Source organism: Oryx dammah, unplaced genomic scaffold, assembly GCF_014754425.2.
Source record: "Oryx dammah isolate SB20612 unplaced genomic scaffold, SCBI_Odam_1.1 HiC_scaffold_29, whole genome shotgun sequence".
NCBI lineage: Eukaryota > Metazoa > Chordata > Mammalia > Artiodactyla > Bovidae > Oryx > Oryx dammah.
In genome coordinates, this window is record NW_024070213.1 from 61,621,744 (window position 1) to 61,640,270 (window position 18,527).

Sequence of the window (18,527 nt, forward strand, 5' to 3'; positions counted from 1 at the left end):
TTGTATACAACGATCAGTGATGACCAGCTCAGTGGGAGGACTGAGAAGCTGCAAAGCACTTCCTAAAGCCAAACTTACACCAGAAAAAGGTCTTGGTCACTGTTTGGGGGTCTGCTGCCAGTCTGATTCACAACCACTTTCTGAATCCAGCGGAAACCATTACATCTGAAAAATATGCTCAGCAAATCAATGAGATGCACCGCAAAGTGCTAATGCCACCACCACGCTACGTGCTTCATTGCAAGGGCACAGGTTCAATCCAACCTCTGGTTGGAGAACTAAGATCCCAAGTGGCACAGCCAAAAAAACAACAAACTGGCCAAATCGCAATCTAGACCACAGACCTCTAGAACATATACCTCAAATTATCTATTTTTCTTTTCTGCTCTTTTCCTTTACACCTAGTAGAGGAATAACACAAAAATCACATGCTCTAGAGAGCTCTTTTGGCACTGGAGAGACGACGATTCTAGAAAATTTAACTTCAGTGTGAGCAGGAAACTCAGAATGGAATGTACAGAGGGAAATATGGTAAAGACAAAGAGGAATCCAGATTTGTGAAAACTGCTTCAAAAAAGGCAGACAAAATGAGAAGTCTGGGATGTCCCGAAGGGTTCCAGAACATTACACTTAAGCCAAGGAGGGCATCTGTTGTTTTGGGGTGCAGAGGTGTCCTGCTGAAACAATGGTGTACCCAAGGGTGGCAAGGTGTGAGAACAGGGAAGGTAAATGAACAAGTAATTCATCTGTAGCTGAAGCCTAACCCTGAAAGCAAAGTGAAAAAGCAAAATATAAGGTAGGTAAGATAAAACAAGCTAGGGGTGTGTGTCTGTCTGTCTGTCTCTGTATGGACTTCCGTGTGTGTGTGTGTGTGAACTTCCCTGGTGGTCCAGTGGACGTGTGTGTGTGTGTGTGTGTGTGTGTGTGTGTGTGAACTTCCCTGGTGGTCCAGTGGACTTCTGTGTGTGTGTGTGTGTGTGTGTGTGTGAACTTCCCTGGTGGTCCAGTGGCTAAGACTCCACGATCCCAATGCAGGGGGCTCAGGTTTGATCCCTTGTCAGGGAACTAGATTCTACATGCCACAACTAAGACCTGGCACAGATGAATAAATTATACATATATAGATGCTTTATTTTATTTATTGGCCATTCAGCATGTGATCTTAGTTCCTCAACCAGGGGTCAAATCCATGCTCCCTGCATCAGGAGCACAGAGCCTTAACCACTAGACCACCAGGGAAATCTGTGTGTGTGTGTGTGTCTGTGTGTGTGTGTGTCTGTGTGTGTGTGTGTCTGTGTGTGTTTGGCCGAGCCTTTGTACTGGGAGCAAGATGACATTTAAAATTAAGCTGGAGAAAATAACAGACTTCAGTTTTCTTTGGCAGAAGGGTAAAACTAAATGAAATATTAGAAGGAATAAGACTAGGGCAAGGAAGCCAGGTAAAGGCCATTACACTTATCCGAATAAGAGATGATGGTAGCAATGCTGATGGAGAGACATTAAAAAGATTCATCAGAAATTAAGCAGATAAGAGGCTACCTAACTGCATGATTACTTAATATCAAACAGTAAGAATGACTAAAGTACGATATCCAGGTTTCTAGCTTACACAACAAGGCAGTATAATTCAAAGAAAAAAGAATTCATTTATGCTTTGGTCATACTGAGTCTGAGATGCTGTGTGGCAGTCATACGGAGATGTTCAAGAGATCACTGAATAAATGAACCTAGTGTTCAGGTAAATGGAGAAGGCAATGGCACCCCACTCCAGTACTCTTGCCTAGAGAATCCTGTGGACGGAGGAGCCTGGTGGTCTGCTGTCCACGGGGTCGCATAGAGTCGGGCACGACTGAGCGACTTCACTTTCACTTTTATGCACTGGAGAAGGAAATGGCAACCCACTCCAGTGTTCTTGCCTGGAGAATCCCAGGGACTGGGGAGCCTGGTGGGCTGCTGTCTGTGGGGTCGCACAGAGTCGACACGACTGAAGCGACTTAGCAGCAGCAGCAGCAGCACCTCGGGTAAAAGATCAAATTGGACACAGAGAATTACAAATTGCCAGCTTATAACAGATGCCACGTGAAGCTATCAGGGTGGATATGTGACAAACTATGTAGGACAATATTCTTCTAAATGTTATCCAAGACAACTGACCAGAGATCACAAATACCTGGAATGTTTGCTAATACACAAATTCCTGGGCTCCATCCCAAGCCTACTAAGTCAAAATCCCTGGGCATAAGCCCAGGAACCCATGTTTCATCCATTCACTCATTCATTCATTCCATAAATGGGTGCTGAAAGACCATTCGAAGCACGAGGAATACAGCAGTTATAAAATAAACGAGACCCCTGTACTTACAGGTTTGAGGTTTTGGCTATGGCCAGACTATAGACAAGAAAACAAACGAGATAACTAAGATAGTGGTAAGTGCTATGGAGCAAATAAAACAGAACTGTAATGAAGCAATAGTAAGAACAGGGAAATGAGGTACAAGTTAAGTCACAGCAGCTGGCAGTGGTGAGATCATGAAGGCTTTTTTAAGTCACATTCTTAAATTCTCCAAGAGATGCTTACGGCATTAAGGTTTAAGAATCAGAGGTAAAGAGAGAGAATACAACAGTAACCTTAAGGAAAATACATATTTAAGGGATGAGCAGAGGACAAAGGGCCAGGAATGCAAGTGGAAAACAAAGTAGTATCACCAAAACATTTTAAGAAAGAGAAGGGTCAAAAGTGACAAATGCTCCAGAAAACTTGAATTAAGGATGAAAAGAAATCCATTAAATTAACAAGGCCCACCATATTCTTCCCACTGATGTTGACGGCTGCTGGGAGCAGCTCCACCAATGGTTTAGAAACACTAAGTGGCCACTCGCCTTCTACAAAGTCACAGCACACTGCTTCCTGTCCTAGATCTTTCTCCCTTTTCCCACAGAATCACAAAGGAGACAACATAATTTGCTGAGCATAGGAAGAAAACTATATTTCAAATATATCACTTATTAAGTATGAGCTGTCACTGCCTTGATTACTTTCCTCCTCGTTCTGTTACAAAGCTTACCGAAGTCTGAACCACTCTTCTCCAAGGCACAAAGAACGCCCATAGTGTTGCTCATGTGTCAAAACCATGCACAAATACTTAAAAACTGACAAAAGTCCTTGCAACTGGCACATGCAACAAAAAAACTGCCCCCACAAAAATATGAACTGCATCCTTGGAAAATCTATCTTTTAATATGAATGTTTACCACTTTAAGGTTTGATGAGCTTTTAGGAAAAAGAAAATGCTTTGCAGATATGAAATATGGTTTTGATCATTATTAATAATAAACACTGCAGCACAAATGTTATCAAAATGAAACACACAAAAAACATCACATAAGGCAGATAATGAATCAAGTGGCAAAGGAAACTAGTTAATAATTAAAAGTTTACCTCTAGGCTGTACACTAGATGAGAATTATATAGAAGACTAGCAGTGGGAGCAAAATTACCTCCAAAATGGCATCATCAAAAAAATCTAAAAATAATAAAACACACACACACAAGGAAAATTTTTAAAAAAAGAAAGAAAGAAAGAAATCTACAAACAATAAATGCCGGAGATGATGTGGAGAAAAGAAAACCCTCCTAAACTGTTGGTGGAAACATAAATTGGTACAGCCACAACGGAGAACAGTATGGAGGTCCCTTAAAAGGCTAAAAAGAGGGACTTTCCTGATGGTCCAGGTTAAGAATCTGCCTGCCAGTGCAGGGGACACAGGTCTGACCGCTGGTCCGAGAAGGTCCCACATGCCTCGGCAGAGTAGTGCACCACAGCTACTGAGCCTGTGTGGTGCAGCTACTGAAGCCCGCATGCCTGGAGCCTGTGCTCCACAACAAGAGGAGCTGCCGCAATGAGAAGCCCATGTGTCGCAACTAGAGAGTAGTTCCCATTCTCCCCAACTAGAGAAAGTCTGCACACAGCACCAAAGACCTAGCACAACAATAAATAAATATTTTAAAAAACCACAAAAGACAGAAATAACATGTGAACCAGCAATCCCACTACTATAAATATACCCTAAGAAAACCATAATAACCATAATTCAAAAAGACACATGTACCCCAATGTTCATTGCAGCACTCTTTACAACAGCCAGAACATGGAAGCAACCTCAATATCCATTGACAGATGAATGGACAAAGATGTGGTACCTATATACACTGAACTATTAGCCATAAAAAAATAATAAAACTAGGTCATTTGCAGTGATGTGGGTGGACCAAGAGTCTGTCATATAGAGTAAAGTAAGTCAGAAAGAGAAAAACAAGTATCATATATTAATTCATATGTATGGAATCTAGAAAGATGGTACAGATGAGTTTGTTTGCAAGGCAGGATTAAAGACACAGACATAGAGAAGAGACTGTGGACACATGGGGAAGAAGCTGAGCGTTAAGACAAACTGCAATGCAGGACTGACATATATACATTGTACATAACATATATAATGTACGTATGTATATGTAATAATCTACATAATGTATAATATATACACACACATTAACGTGTATAAAATAGCTAGTGGGAAGTTGCAGTGTAACAAGGGAGACTAGCTTGGTCCTCTGTGATGACCTACAGGGGTGGAAGGAAGGGGTGGGATTGGAGAGAAAGAGGTTCAAGAGGGAGGGGATATATGTATACAAATAGCTAATTCACTTTGTTGTACAGCAGAAACTGACATAACATTGTAAAGCAATTATATTCCCCCCAAACACAGAAAACAATACATACATCCCAACGTTCACTGCAGCACTACTTATAATAGCCAGGACAAGGAAGCAGCCTAAATGTCCACCAACAAAGGAATGGATAAAGACGACGTGAAACATATATACAGTGGAACATGATTCAGTCATGAAAAGGAATGAAACAGTGCATCTGCAGCAACATGGAGAGACTTAAAGAGACCATCATGCCGAGTGGAGTTAAGCCAAACAGAAAAACAAATACCATACATTAATGCTTCTATATGGAATCTAGAAAAATGGTACAGATGAACTCATTTGCAAAGCAGAAATACAGATGTAGAGAAAAAACTTATGGATATCAAAGGGGAAGGGGGTGGATGGGATGAATTGGGAGATTGGGATTGACATATATATACTACTACATATAAAACAGAAAACTAATGAGAACCTATTGTATAGCACAGGGAACTCTATTCAGAGCTCTGTGGTGACCTAAACAGGAAGGAAATCTAAGAAGGGTGGGATTTACATATAAATATACGTGTGTGTGTTTGTATAACTGATTAACTTCGCTGTACAGCAGAAACACAACATTGCAAAGCAAATATATTCCAATAAAAATTAACTTAAAAAAATTACCTCCAGGGCTTCCCTGGTGGCTCAGTGTTAGAATCCACCTGCCAAGGGGAGACCTGGTTTGATACCTGGTATGGGAAGATCCCACATGCTGCAGAGCAACTAAGCCCAGGAACCACAACTACTGAAGTCCGCACGCCCTAGAGACTGAGAAGTCATTGAAATGAGAAGCCTGCGCACCACAACAAAGAGCAGACCCCACTGGCTGTAGCTAGAGAAAAGCCCACACAGCAATGAAGACCCGGCACAGCCAAAAACAGACAAATAAATACTATCAAAAAACATTACCTCCAAAAGATCAAGTGAGAACTTGACTGGTCTGCAAGTCACTTTTTTCTCTTTCTTTTCCCACTGCCTCACAGATGCACAATCAACAAATACCAATCAGAAATAAACTAAGTTATTTTATTAAAGTTTTTGCACAGCAAAGGAAATCATAAACAAAATGGCAACCCTCAGAATGAAAGAAAGTATTTGCAAATGAAGCAACAGACAAGGGATTAAGCTCCAAATATATATAAGCAGCTCATGAAGCCCAATTAAAAAAAAAAAATCAAAAAATGGGTGGAAGATCTAAATAGATATTTCTCCAAATAAGACATACAGAGGGCCAGTAGGCACAGGAAAATATCCTCAACATTTGCCTTACTACAGAAAGGCAATCAAAACTACAATGAAGTATCACCTCATACTGGTCAAAAGGCCATCATCAAAAAATCTACAAATAATAAACGCTAGAGAGGGTACAGAAAAAAGAAAACCCTCCCACACTGTTGGAGGGAATGTAAATTGGTACAGCCACTACGGAGAACAGTATTATTTGTTTGTTGTTTAGTCACTAAGTCATGTCCAACTCTGCAGCTCCATGGACTGCAGCGTGCCAGGTTCCTCTGTCCGTGGGGTTTCCCAGGCAAGAATACTGGAGTCAGTTGCCATTTCCTTCTACAGGGGATCTTCCCAACCCAGGGATCAAACCTGCATCTCCTGCATTGGCGGGCCAATTCTTTACCCCGGAAGAATTCTGTTGAGCCCCGGAAGCGGATTCTTCTCCAGGGAAGCCCCAGGGAACAGTATGGAGGTTCCTTAAAAAAGTAAAAACAGAACTACCACATGATCCAGCAGTCCCACTCCTAGGTAAAAACCCGGAGAGCACCATAATTCAAAAAGATACCTGCATCCCAATGTTCAGTGCAGCACTATTTACAATAGCCAGGACATGGAAGCAACCTAAATGTCCATAAACAGAGGAATAAAGAAGATGCGACACTATATATATGTGTATATACATATATATATGAGGAAGTGAAGTCGCTCGGTCATGTGTGACTCTTCGATTCCATGGACTGTAGCCTAACCAGGTTCCTCCATCCATGGGATTTTCCAGGAAAGAATACTGGAGTGGGTTGCCATTTGCTTCTCTAGGAAATCTTCTCGACCCAGGGATTGAACCCAGGTCTCCCGCATTGTAGGCAGACGCTTTACCGTCTGAGCCACCAGGAAGATCCATTATATAGTGGAATATTATTCAGCCTCAAAAAGGAACGAAATAGCATTTGCAGCAACAAGGATGGACCTAGAGATCATCATACTGAATGAACTAAGTCAGACAGAGAAAGACAAATATTATATGATATTGCTTCTGTGTAGAATTTTCTTAAAATGGTACAAATGAACTTATCTACAAAACAGAAATAAAGTCATGAAAATAGAAAACAAACTTATAGTTACCAAAGGGGTAGGGGGTGAGGAATAATTGGGAAACTGGGATTGACATATTCACATTACTATATATAAAATAGATAACTAATAAGAATCTGGGCCTCCCAGGTGGCTCATTAGTAAAAGAATCCGCCTGCTAACGCAGGAGACACAGGTTTGATCCCTGGGTGGTAAAGATGCCCTGGAGAAGGAAATATCAACCTACTCCAGTATTCTTGCCTGGGAAATTCCAAGGACAAAAGAGCCTGGCAGGCTACAGTCCATGGGTCACCGAAGAGTTGGACATGACTTAGCAACTACACAACAACACAACGGTAAGAAGCTACTGTACAGCACAGGGACTCAATACTCTGAAATCTGGGTTTCAGAGTATTTCAGGGGTGGGATGAACTGGGAGACCGGGATCCGCATATATACACTATTGATACTACGTATAAAATAGACAACTAATGAGAAACTACTGTATAGCACAGGGAACTCTACTCAATGCTCTGTGGTGACCTAAATGGGAAGGAAATCCAAAACAGAGGAGATATATGTGTATGTATAGCTGATTCCATTGTTCATCAGGCACTCTATCTATCAGATCTAGGCCCTTAAATCTATTTCTCACTTCCACTGTATAATCATAAGGGATTTGATTTAGGTCATACCTGAATGGTCTAGCGGTTTCCCCTACTTTCTTCAATTTGCGTCTGAATTCATGGGGTTGCAAAGAGTCGGACACGACTGAGCGACTGAACTAAACTGATAGCTGATTCAGGCTTCCCAGGTGGCACTAGTGGTAAATAGTGGTAACTAGCAGCAGCAGCAGCAGCAGCAGCCTGCCGTTAATGCAGGAGATGCAAGAAACACAGTTTCGATCCCTGGGTTGGGAAGAGCCCCTGGAGGACGGACAACATGGCAACCCGCTCCACTATTCTTACGTGGAGAATCGCATGGACAGAGAAACCTGACAGGCTGTAATAGTCCATAGAGTTGCAGAAAGTCTGACACGACTGAAGTGACTTGGCACACATGTATACATAGCTGATTCACTTTGCTATACAGCAGAAACTAGCACAACATTGTAAAGCAACTATACCTTAATAAAAATTAATTAAAGGGCATCTCTGGTGGCTCAGTGATAAAAAATATACCTGTCAATGCAGGAGACACGGGTTCGATCCCTGATCAGGGACGATCCCACATGCCTGCCACAGAGGAACTAAGCCCACGTGCTACAATTATGAGCCTATCCTCCAGAGCACAGGCTCACAAACAAAAATTTATTGAATTTTGTGCTGCAACTACTGAAGCCCACCCACCCTAGAGCCCCTGCTCCGCAACAAGAGAAGCCACCACAATGAGAAGTGTGAGCACCACAACTAGAGAGTAGCCCCCATTTGCTGCAACCAGAGAAAAGCCTGCACAGCAATGAAGATCCAGCACAGCCAAAAAATAAATAAATAAATTTTAATTAATTAATAACTCTGTAATGAGCTATATGGGGAAAATTCTAAAAGAATGGATATATGTATAACTGATTCACTCTGCTATACAGCAGAAACAAACACAACATTGTACATCAACTATACTCCAATAAAAATTAATTTAAAAAAGAAAAAAGAAATTGAACTGTTTCTTTTTTAACTTATAGAGCTTTATTTTTTTATTTTTTTGGCCACACCATGAGGCTTGCAGGATCTTAGTTTCTCCACCAGGGACTGAACGCATCCCCTCAGCAGCGAAAGTACAGAGTCCTAATCGCTGGACTGATTATTTTAAACCCTGCTGATTACCTCATTTATCTTTACACTTCTAGCTCTACAGGATAAGGACTCAAGCTGAGATATTTTGGGACCTCAAAGTAATTGTATGGGTATAAAACTACAGTTTTTACTTGCCTGCAAAAGAGTCTTAGTCTTCAATGAAAAACAAACACAAGCCGCAAAACAAAACTAACACCTTTACTGCACTGGTCTAAGTCAGGGAAGAGACCTTACAAGAACACTTAACAACTGGCTTCATTTTGTTCCCCCAAGAAAATACCCAGAAAGGTCTAAAAATTATCTCCTAGCAGTTAAAGAGACTGAAAAGATTTTTTTTGTCCCTTGTGGTATACAAATTAAGGAGGGATAGAATAAAGTGTCTTTTTAAAATTACCAGAAGTGTTTTGACTACTGGAGACATGACTGCCTCAGCTTTAGGGTGTTTGTTTTTTTCTTTACCTTTTCTCCTTATCCTCTCTCATCTCCAGGCTGGGGTTCCCAATTTGATTAGTTCTTTTTTAAAACATTCCAGGAAACTTACTGTCAAAACTAGAAAGCTGACAGGACTTCTGTGATGGTCCAATGGTTAAGAATCCGCCTAGCAATGCAGGGGATATAGGTTTCGATCCCTGGTCAGGGGCACAAAGATCCCAGATGCTGGAGCAACTAAGCCTGCTCACCGCAACTGGAGTCTGAGCGCCACAGTGAAAAATCCTGCATGATGCATCTATGACCCAATGCAGCCAAATTAACTAATTAATTAATTTAAACAAACAAAAACTAGAAAGCAGAAACAGTTTTCCCAGTATAGCATCAAACAACTGGATTGAACAACTCACAACAGATCTTGCAGAAAAGCAAAAAGTGCCTGGATTTACAAAACATCCTCAAATCTTTCCTTTCATACAGCCCAAGTGAAAATGATCGCAGCACTGCAGATTAGTGTAATTAGGGCTTTCAACACCCATATTTTTAAGAGTTGGAGAAAACACACACATGCTAAGGAAATCTAAAGGAACTCAAAAAGGAATTAAAACAGATCAAGGTTAAGAAATCTTTCCTATCTATATCTGTTTTCAGAAATAAACTCAAATTTAAGAAGGAACAGACAGAATAACTTCATCAGAGAGATGCAACAAGTGCTGCTTTACCAAAGTGGCAACCATAGTAAGAACAAAAGGTAACCAGAAAAGACAATGAAGTGGAATGTTTTCTACAGAGGGTGAAAGGATACAGCAGGAGGAAAATACTAAAGCCACTGTGTATGAAGACGGTCTCTAAAATTAGACCCACCAACTGTATTCATGCACACATATTCAAGCCATGAGTCCAGTTATTTTTCCTACTTGTAAGTTGGCAGCACATTTCACAGAGGGACAGTTAGAGTCCTTTATCCCATCTCACTAGTAGACACAGGGGAAAAAATAAAATAAAAACAACACCCATCTGCACACACACAGAACTTCATAAAATTCTCTCCTCTGTACTTCCTGGAGCCATGTAATGAAAACGCAGCACTTTTATCCCTTCCTCAAAACTTGCTTTCTCCTAAAAGCTTTCCTCGAGTTCATGAAGAGACCTGGCACAGGAACAAGCAATGCCTCATTCAGAAACCATTACCTATACTGAAACATCAGTACTCAGTACAGTATTTATCTCTTAAGAGGTGAGAATGTAAGATGTCTGAATATCTCTAGGTACTGAGACAGACTTCCTAGAAACTTTGTGAAAGGACTTTAAAAGGAACAAATGTGGTAGAAGCTTTTATCAATGTGCCAAAATTTTACCAGAAAGTATTCACAAAACGAGAATATACCTTTCTACATTAATAATAACAGTATTAGACCCAATCCAATATACACATGATCCCCAATTCTCCCATACTCCCACCCCCAACTCAAACCATTCTCTCATAGGATTGGAAGCTTTCAATGTCCTGATAAAAATTTAAATAAAAACAGCTTTGCAACCAGCATTCTTACAAAGTGTTAAAAGCACTCTCTCACCCCTTTCACCTTCCTAAGCTGAAAAACAGTAGCCAGGGCTGCCCCCAGAGAGAAATCTCATCCAGGCCACTTTAGCCAGAAGGTCAATGAAGGTAACAAATACACCAATCAAGAAATAAGAAAGGAAAAAATAAATGACGGAAAATCCACAGAACTCAGGGGGCCTGCTCCTTTATCCTCAGACTTAATTTAGTTGCTAAAAATGACCCCAAAAATGGGTTTGTGGAAAGAAGGATCAGATGGTCCCCACAATCAAACACTCCACCATTGTTAGAGAAGGGTTTTCTTACAAGTTTTCAAGCTCAACTGTCTCCACATTAATAGGAGGGGGGGAAAAATCTAACCCATACAGCCCAGACTATAATATTAATATCTTCAGTCTACTGAAAAATTTAGCAGAACCAGCCTACTTAGTTCTGAGGCCAAAGAGGTAAGGATGGTGATATTTGTCTGTTCAAGGATGTGAACCAATCTCCAGGAAGAGCCTGAAACAGTAAAAATTCTGACCACATGAGATCTGAGATAATCTTCCTCTAAGACACCACACTCCATCCCCTCTGCTTTCAAAGTGCTTTCACTCAAAAACCTGAAAACACAAGACTTCTGTCAAAACAGAAATGTGGCAAGAACTGACAGAAAAAAAATCTCAAATTCTTCCAATAAATAGCTTATAAAAGCCTAGTGGAAATCCATGTCTCTCATTTATGACAATGAGAGCGTTCAAGAATAAAACTACTTTACCTAGTCAATAAATTTGTTGAGCACCTGCTGCAGGTCAAGGGCTATGCTAAGAGCTGAGGATACAGCAACTGATAAAGATTATCTAAACCTCATGAAGCTTATTTTCTAAAGGGTGAGACTAAACTTATATAGTATGTTATCTGTTGATGAGTAAGGAGGAAATTAAAGCAAAGTGGGATAGAAAGTTATGTAACTGTATGTGGAGGAAGGGCTTTGCAATTTAGGCAGTCTAGGAAATGTCACTGTTAGCGTGACTTTTGAGTAAAGACCTAAAGGAGGTGAGGATACAGGGTTATGCAGCTTTATAAGAAAAAGGTGATCCAGGAAGACTCACCAGCACAGCTGCTGAGGCAGATGTGCCTAAAGTGCTCAAGCAACAGTGAGGGACCAGTGCATCTGCTTCTGGGCGGAAGAAGGGGGCAGCAGGTAAGGCTGCTACAGATCTTGGACTTTAAAGATGACTGTAAAGTCTCTGGGTTTTATTCTGATACAGGAAGGAAGCCATCTCTTCAGACTCCTTTCGATTTAAAAAAATCAGGCATCCTATTCTTACATGCGCAAGTTTTTAAAATTTTGTTTTAAAACTGAAGATCTATAGTGTAAATCATATAGTGGACACTAAACTGGAATTTAACCACTGAAAAATAACACTGTAAAATATTAACTGTTAGTGAAAATTAGTAATACAACTTTTGCTGAAAGTTCATCAGACCCTCAAGAAAGGTTCTCCGTTCTCTCAGCCCTGTGGAGAAATGCAAAGGGAAGGAAAAATACAACTAAAAGTGAACTGAATTGACTACCACTTTCTACCACTATTTAAGCCATTTTAGTCTTGATGCCCCAGACTCCTCGGGGTGGGGAGATATGAGAAATAAAACGAGGGGGGGGGGGGGAAGCATTAAGAAGAAAGAGGAGCACAAGCAACTGAGTCAAATGTCAATCTGACTATCCAAAAATACAATTTTTAAAAAACGGCTAGGTATTTGTGCAAGTTCTTAAGTGGAACCTGTCACCTCCCTCCACCAGTCACCACGTTGCATACCAACAACACAGGGCTCAAGCTTCCCAATGTTAGTTAAGTCTATTTGGAAAAAATAACATAAAAGGGCATCCATCCAACTGAGAGCTGAATTTAAATTTTTCCACACCGGTCTCTGGTTTAATGAACCTCTGGGACTGTTATTAGGTCATTTTTCATCATTATCCAAGAACAATTCATTTTGAATGAATAAATACTCTGTGGAGTTACTAGGCTAATGGTCACAAATGTTGCAATTTGGGGCTCCAGAAGTAATCAAAACCGATAAGAGTTTTCAAAGCCTTAAGAGTTAGCTGCAAAAGAAGCGTAGGCCCAACTTTTAAGCTCCAGAAACATCTCCTTGTATGTTCCAACTCAAATCTCTGTCCCTCTAATAAACTCGGGCACCACCAAGATCTGAAACACTCCAACATCTTTCCCTCCCATTTTTCCAAGGCTTGAAGAAAAACGGAGATCCAAGAAACACATAGGACTAGTCACCCTGGAGCACACGGGCGCAAGTTTTTAGGTCCCACCGCACAGGCCACAGGTGGCCCCAGTCCCCCCACCCCCCGCCCCGCGCCCCTCGCTTCTCGCCTGCGCTCCCGGTACACACCGGGGCGTCTCTGGCCTCCGAGCCGTCCTTCACCAGAGGCTCGGGTCGACCCACCGCCCGTGGATCCGGGCAGCGCCAGCGCGGGGAACCCAGGCCAGGGGGCCTCTGCCCAGCCACCCACCCGCCCGCGCGGCCGCCACGCCCCCTCCCCACGGGCCGCCCGCGTCGCCCGCCCCCTCGGCCCGGAGGTGGCCTCACCTCACGCGGGCCGTAGCGGGGAGGGCGCCAGCGTCTCCGCCCGCCGCCCGGGCCCACGGCCGCTCGGCTGCGGCTCGGCCCCGACGGCCGGCGGCGGCGCGCTTCTGGGGGCGGGCTCTTCTCAGCGGGGGTTTCCCCAGGACCCAGGGCGGGGGAGCAGGGGGGACTGGGGCGGGGGAGGGGAAAGGGGCTTGGGAAGGAAGGGGGAGAGGGGGAGAAAAGGGGGAAACGAAACCCGGAAAGGGAGAAAAGGGGGGAGGGGGAAAATCAGAAGGGGAAGAAAGGCCCAGAGTCCGCCCCCCGCTGCGGCCTGCGCCCTACGTCACCACGTCCGGCGTAGTCGTCACCGCGTCCTGCGCCCGGCGCTTCTGTGCTTCCTGTGTGCCTGTCTCCACGCCTGCCGACCCCCCTGCGTGTTCACCCACCTAGCCCGTGCGCTCGCTCACGCTCTCAATTCTGTCGCTTCCGCTGCGTTACCTATGTCTTCAGCCGCCAATCCAGATCCACTGCGCCCCTTAGTTCGCCTGAAACAGATCAAGCCTGTCAGAGTTACCCTTGATTTAAACATGATGCTGCTGCTAAGTCACTTCAGTCGTATCGGGCTCTGTGCGACCCCATAGACGGCAGCCAACCAGGCTCCCCCGTCCCTGGGATTCTCCAGGCAAGAACACTGGAGTGGGTTGCCATTTCCTTCTCCAAAACATGATACTAATAACTGAAATTTTTAAGTTTACAGAGTACTTTCAAAATAGCCTTTCACCTAGGACTGTAACTCCTGCTCCCAAAACAGGATATATGGAGTACATAGTTGTAGTATAAATGGATAAAGATCATGTAGTAGGTAAATGTCCATTTTTTCTTTGATATAAAAATTTAACTCGACATAAAGTAGGTTTCAAATGGGTATATCTTTCCTTTGCTCCTTTCCCTTTCACTTCTCTTCTTTTCATAGCTGTTTGTAAGGCCTCCTCAGACAACCATTCCGAAGAACAGCAAGGAGAGATAAGAAAGCCTTCCTCAGCAATCAGTGCAAAGAAATAGAGGAAAACAATGGAATGGGAAAGTCTAGAGATCTCTTCAAGAAAATTAGAGATACCAAGGGAACATTTCATGCAAAGATGGGCACAATAAAGGACAGAAATAGTACGGACCTAACAGAAGCAGAGGATATTAAGAAGAGATGGCAAGAATACACCGAAGAACTATACAAAAAAGATCATCATGACCCAGACCATCACAATGCTCTGATCACCATCCTAGAGCCAGACATCCTGGAATGTGAAGTCAAGTGGGCCTTAGGAAGCCTCACTAGTGAACAAAGCTAGTGGAGGGGATGGGATTCCAGTTCAGCTCTTTCAAATTCTGGGAGATGATGCTCCTGTGAAAGTGCTGCACTCAGTAGGCCAGCAAATGTGAGAAACCCAGCAGTGACCACCGGACTGAGAAAGGTCCGTTTTCATTCCAGTCCCAAAGAAAGGCAGGGCCAAAGAATGATCAAACTACCGCACAGTTGCACTCATCTCACACGCTCAGTTCAGTTCAGTTCAGTTCAGTTCAGTTGCTCAGTTGTGTCCGACTCTTTGCGACCCCGTGAATTGCAGCACGCCAGGCCTCCCTGTCCATCACCAACTCCCAGAGTTCACTCAGACTCACGTCCATCGAGTCCGTGATGCCATCCAGCCATCTCATCCTCTGTCGTCCTCTTCTCCTCCTGCCCCCAATCCCTCCCAGTATCAGAGTCTTTTCCAATGAGTCAACTCTTCGCATGAGGTGGCCAAAGTACTGGAGTTTCTGCTTTAGCATCATTCCTTCCAAAGAAATCCCAGGGCTGATCTCCTTCAGAATGGACTGGTTGGATCTCCTTGCAGTCCAAGGGACTCTCAAGAGTCTTCTCCAACACCACAGTTCAAAAGCATCAATTCTTTGGTGCTCAGCCTTCTTCACAGTCCAACTCTCACATCCATACATGACCACAGGGAAAACCATAGCCTTGACTAGACGGACCTTTGTTAGCAAAGTAATGTCTCTGCTTTTGAATATACTATCTGGGTTGGTCATAACTTTTCTTCCAAGGAGTAAGCGTCTTTTAATTTCATGGCTGCAGTCACCATCTGCAGTGATTTTGTAGCCCCCAAAAATAAAGTCTGACACTGTTTCCACTGTTTCCCCATCTATTTCCCATGAAGTGATGGGACCAGATACCATGATCTTAGTTTTCTGAATGTTGAGCTTTAAGCCAACTTTTTCACTCTCCTCTTTCACTTTCATCAAGAGGCTTTTTAGTTCCTCTTCGCTTTCTTCCATAAGGGTGGTGTCATCTGAATATCTGAGGTGATTGACATTTCTCCCGGCAATCTTGATTCCAGCTTGTGCTTCTTCCAGCCCAGTGTTTCTCATGATGTACTCTGAATATAAGTTAAATAAGCAGGGGAATAATATACATCCCTGATGTTCTCCTTTCCTGATTTGGAACCAGTCTGTTGTTCCATGTCCAGTTCTAACTTCTGCTTCCTGACCTGCTAGTAATGCTCAAAATTCTCCAAGCCGGTCTTCAACAGTACGTGAACCATGAACTTCCAGATGTTCAAGCTGGATTTATAAAAGGCAGAGGAACCAGAGATCAAATTGCCAGCATCCATTGGATCATTGAAAAAGCAAGGGAGTTCCAGAAAAACATCTACTTCTGCTTTATTGACTATGCCAAAGCCTTTGACTGTGTGGACCACAACAAACTCTGGAAAATTCTTCAAGAGATGGGAATACCAGACCACCTGACCTGCCTCTTGAGAAATCTGTATGCAGGTCAGGAAGCAACATTTAGAACTGGACATGGAACAACAGACTGGTTCCAAATCAGGAAAGGAGTACATCAGGGCTGTATATTGTCACCCTGCTTATTTAACTTATATGCAGTGTACATCAAGTGAAACGTCAGGCTGGATGAAGCACAAGCTGGAAACAAGATTGCTGGGAGAAATATCAGTCACCTCAGATATGCAGATGACACTACCCTTATGGCAGAAAGTGAAGAACTAAAGAGCATCTTGATGAAAATGAAAGAGGAGAGTGAAAAAGCTGGCTTAAAGCTCAACATTCAGAAAACTAAGATCATAGCATCTGGCCCTATCACTTCCTGGCAAATAGATGGGGAAATAGTGGAAACAGTGGCAGACTTTTATTTCTGGGGGCTTCAAAATCACTGCAGATGATGACTGCAGCCATGAAATTAAAAGATGCTTGCTCCTTGGAAGAAAAGCTATGACCAACCTAGACAGCATATTAAAAAGCAGAGACATTACTTTGCCAAGAAAGGTCTAGTCAAAGCTATGGTTTTTCCAGTAGTTATGTATGGATGTGAGAGTTGGACTATAAAGAAAGCTGAGCACCAAAGAAGTGATGCTTTTGAGCTGTGGTGTTGGAGAAGACTCTTGAGAGTCCCTTGGACTGCAAGGAGATCCAACCAGTCCATTCTGAAGGAGATCAGTCCTGAATATTCATTGGAAGGACTGATGTTGAAGCTCCAATATTTTGGCCCAGCTGAAGGGAAGAACTGACTCATTGGAGAAGACTCTGATGCTGGGGGAAATTGAAGGCAGGAGGAGAAGGGGACGACAGAGGATGAGATGGTTGGATGGCATCACCAACTCAATGGACATGAGTTTGAGTAAACTCCGGGAGTTGGTGATGGACAGGGAGGCCTGGCGTGCTGCAGTCCATGGGGTCGCAGAGTCAGACATGACTGAACGACTGAATTGAACTGAACTAAAAGTAGGTTTAAGTCCATCCTGTTTAAAATCACTGCTTCACACCACCACCCTTTAACGCACAATTCTTTTTTAAAAGAGCATCTTAAATTTGCAACTTCCCCCACACTGTCCATCCTAGGCAGAATCAATTTAGTTATTGATTACATGTATTTGCATCATGTCTTTACTAACTCCCTCAAAGCATTGTAGTCATACATGGATAGAATTCAGTCATTAAATATTTATTATGTAGTGGTGCTAGTGGTAAAGAACCTACCCATCAATGCAGGAGATTCAAGAGACAAACACCTAATATTTGTATTAATATTATATATGTGTGTATATATATACATACACACATATATGGGGCTTCTCTTGTGACTCAGTGGTAAAGAATCCATCTGCCAATGCAAGAGATGCAGGTTAGATTCCCTAGATCAGAAAGGTCCCCTAGAGGAGGGCATGGCAACCCATTTGCCTGTTCTTGCCTGGGAAATCCCATGGACAGAGGATCCTGGTGGGCTACAGTCCATAGGGTTGCAAAGCGTCAGAGATGACTTAGTGACTAAAGAACAGCAACAAACACATGCTATAATAGGTGTTCAATGTGCTGTGGTAACACAAGAAGGAGCGTTTAGTTCTTAGACGTAAGAGAGATCAAATGAGCTACAGAGATGCTAAAGGTGAAATTTGAGCTGACCTTGAAGAATATAAGTTGGAGTTCATCAGAGAGGCAATGGATAACCAACAAGGTTGTAAAGATAAGAAATTCTCCTTTCCTTCAAAAATCAGCAATTTCCAGGTTTTCAAGTTGGAGGCAGGAGGCAGTGACAGCCAGGAGGAAATAATAACTAATATTTGTTTTAATGTTATGTATGTATGTATATAGGACTTCCCTGGTGGTTCAGTGGTAAAGAATCTGTCTGCCAATGCAGGAGACATATGCAGGAGGTGCAGGTTCTATCCCTGGTTCGGGAAGATCCCCTGGAGAAGGGAATGGCAATCCACTCCAGTATTTTTGCCTGGGAAATCCCACAGTCAGAGGAGCCTGGCAGGCTACAATCCATGAGGTTGCAAAAGAATTGGACACAACTTAGGGACTAAGGCAACTAGACTACAGCAATATATGTACATGGAGTATAGGATATGTAGTATTCTACATCTACTATTTCAATTTAATCCTCAAAACAGTAGGTATTGCCCTTGTACTCATTTTATAAGAGAAGGAACCCTGGGCTTCCCTGGTGGTGTAATGGATAAGAATCTGCCTGCCAGTGCAGGAGATACCAGTTCGATCCCTGGTCCAGGAAAATTCCACTTGCCGCGGAGCAACTAAGCCCATGTATCACAGCTACTGA

The 18,527-nt window shown here is 42.8% G+C and overlaps 1 protein-coding gene across 22 annotated transcripts in view; it reads right to left on the minus strand.

Annotated features, from left to right (window-relative positions):
- Positions 1–13,505, minus strand: part of R3HDM2 (R3H domain containing 2) — a 161,681-nt gene extending 148,176 nt beyond the window's left edge. For 9 of the 22 annotated variants that reach the window (XM_040233040.1, XM_040233038.1, XM_040233036.1 and 6 more), the window contains exon 1: positions 13,424–13,497. The gene's annotated coding sequence lies outside the window, so the exon portion shown is untranslated. Of the gene's footprint in view, positions 1–13,423 lie in introns of all 22 variants that reach the window. The other 13 variants (XM_040233041.1, XM_040233043.1, XM_040233034.1 and 10 more) reach the window with 5 other exon arrangements.
- Positions 13,506–18,527: the final 5,022 nt, after the last annotated feature.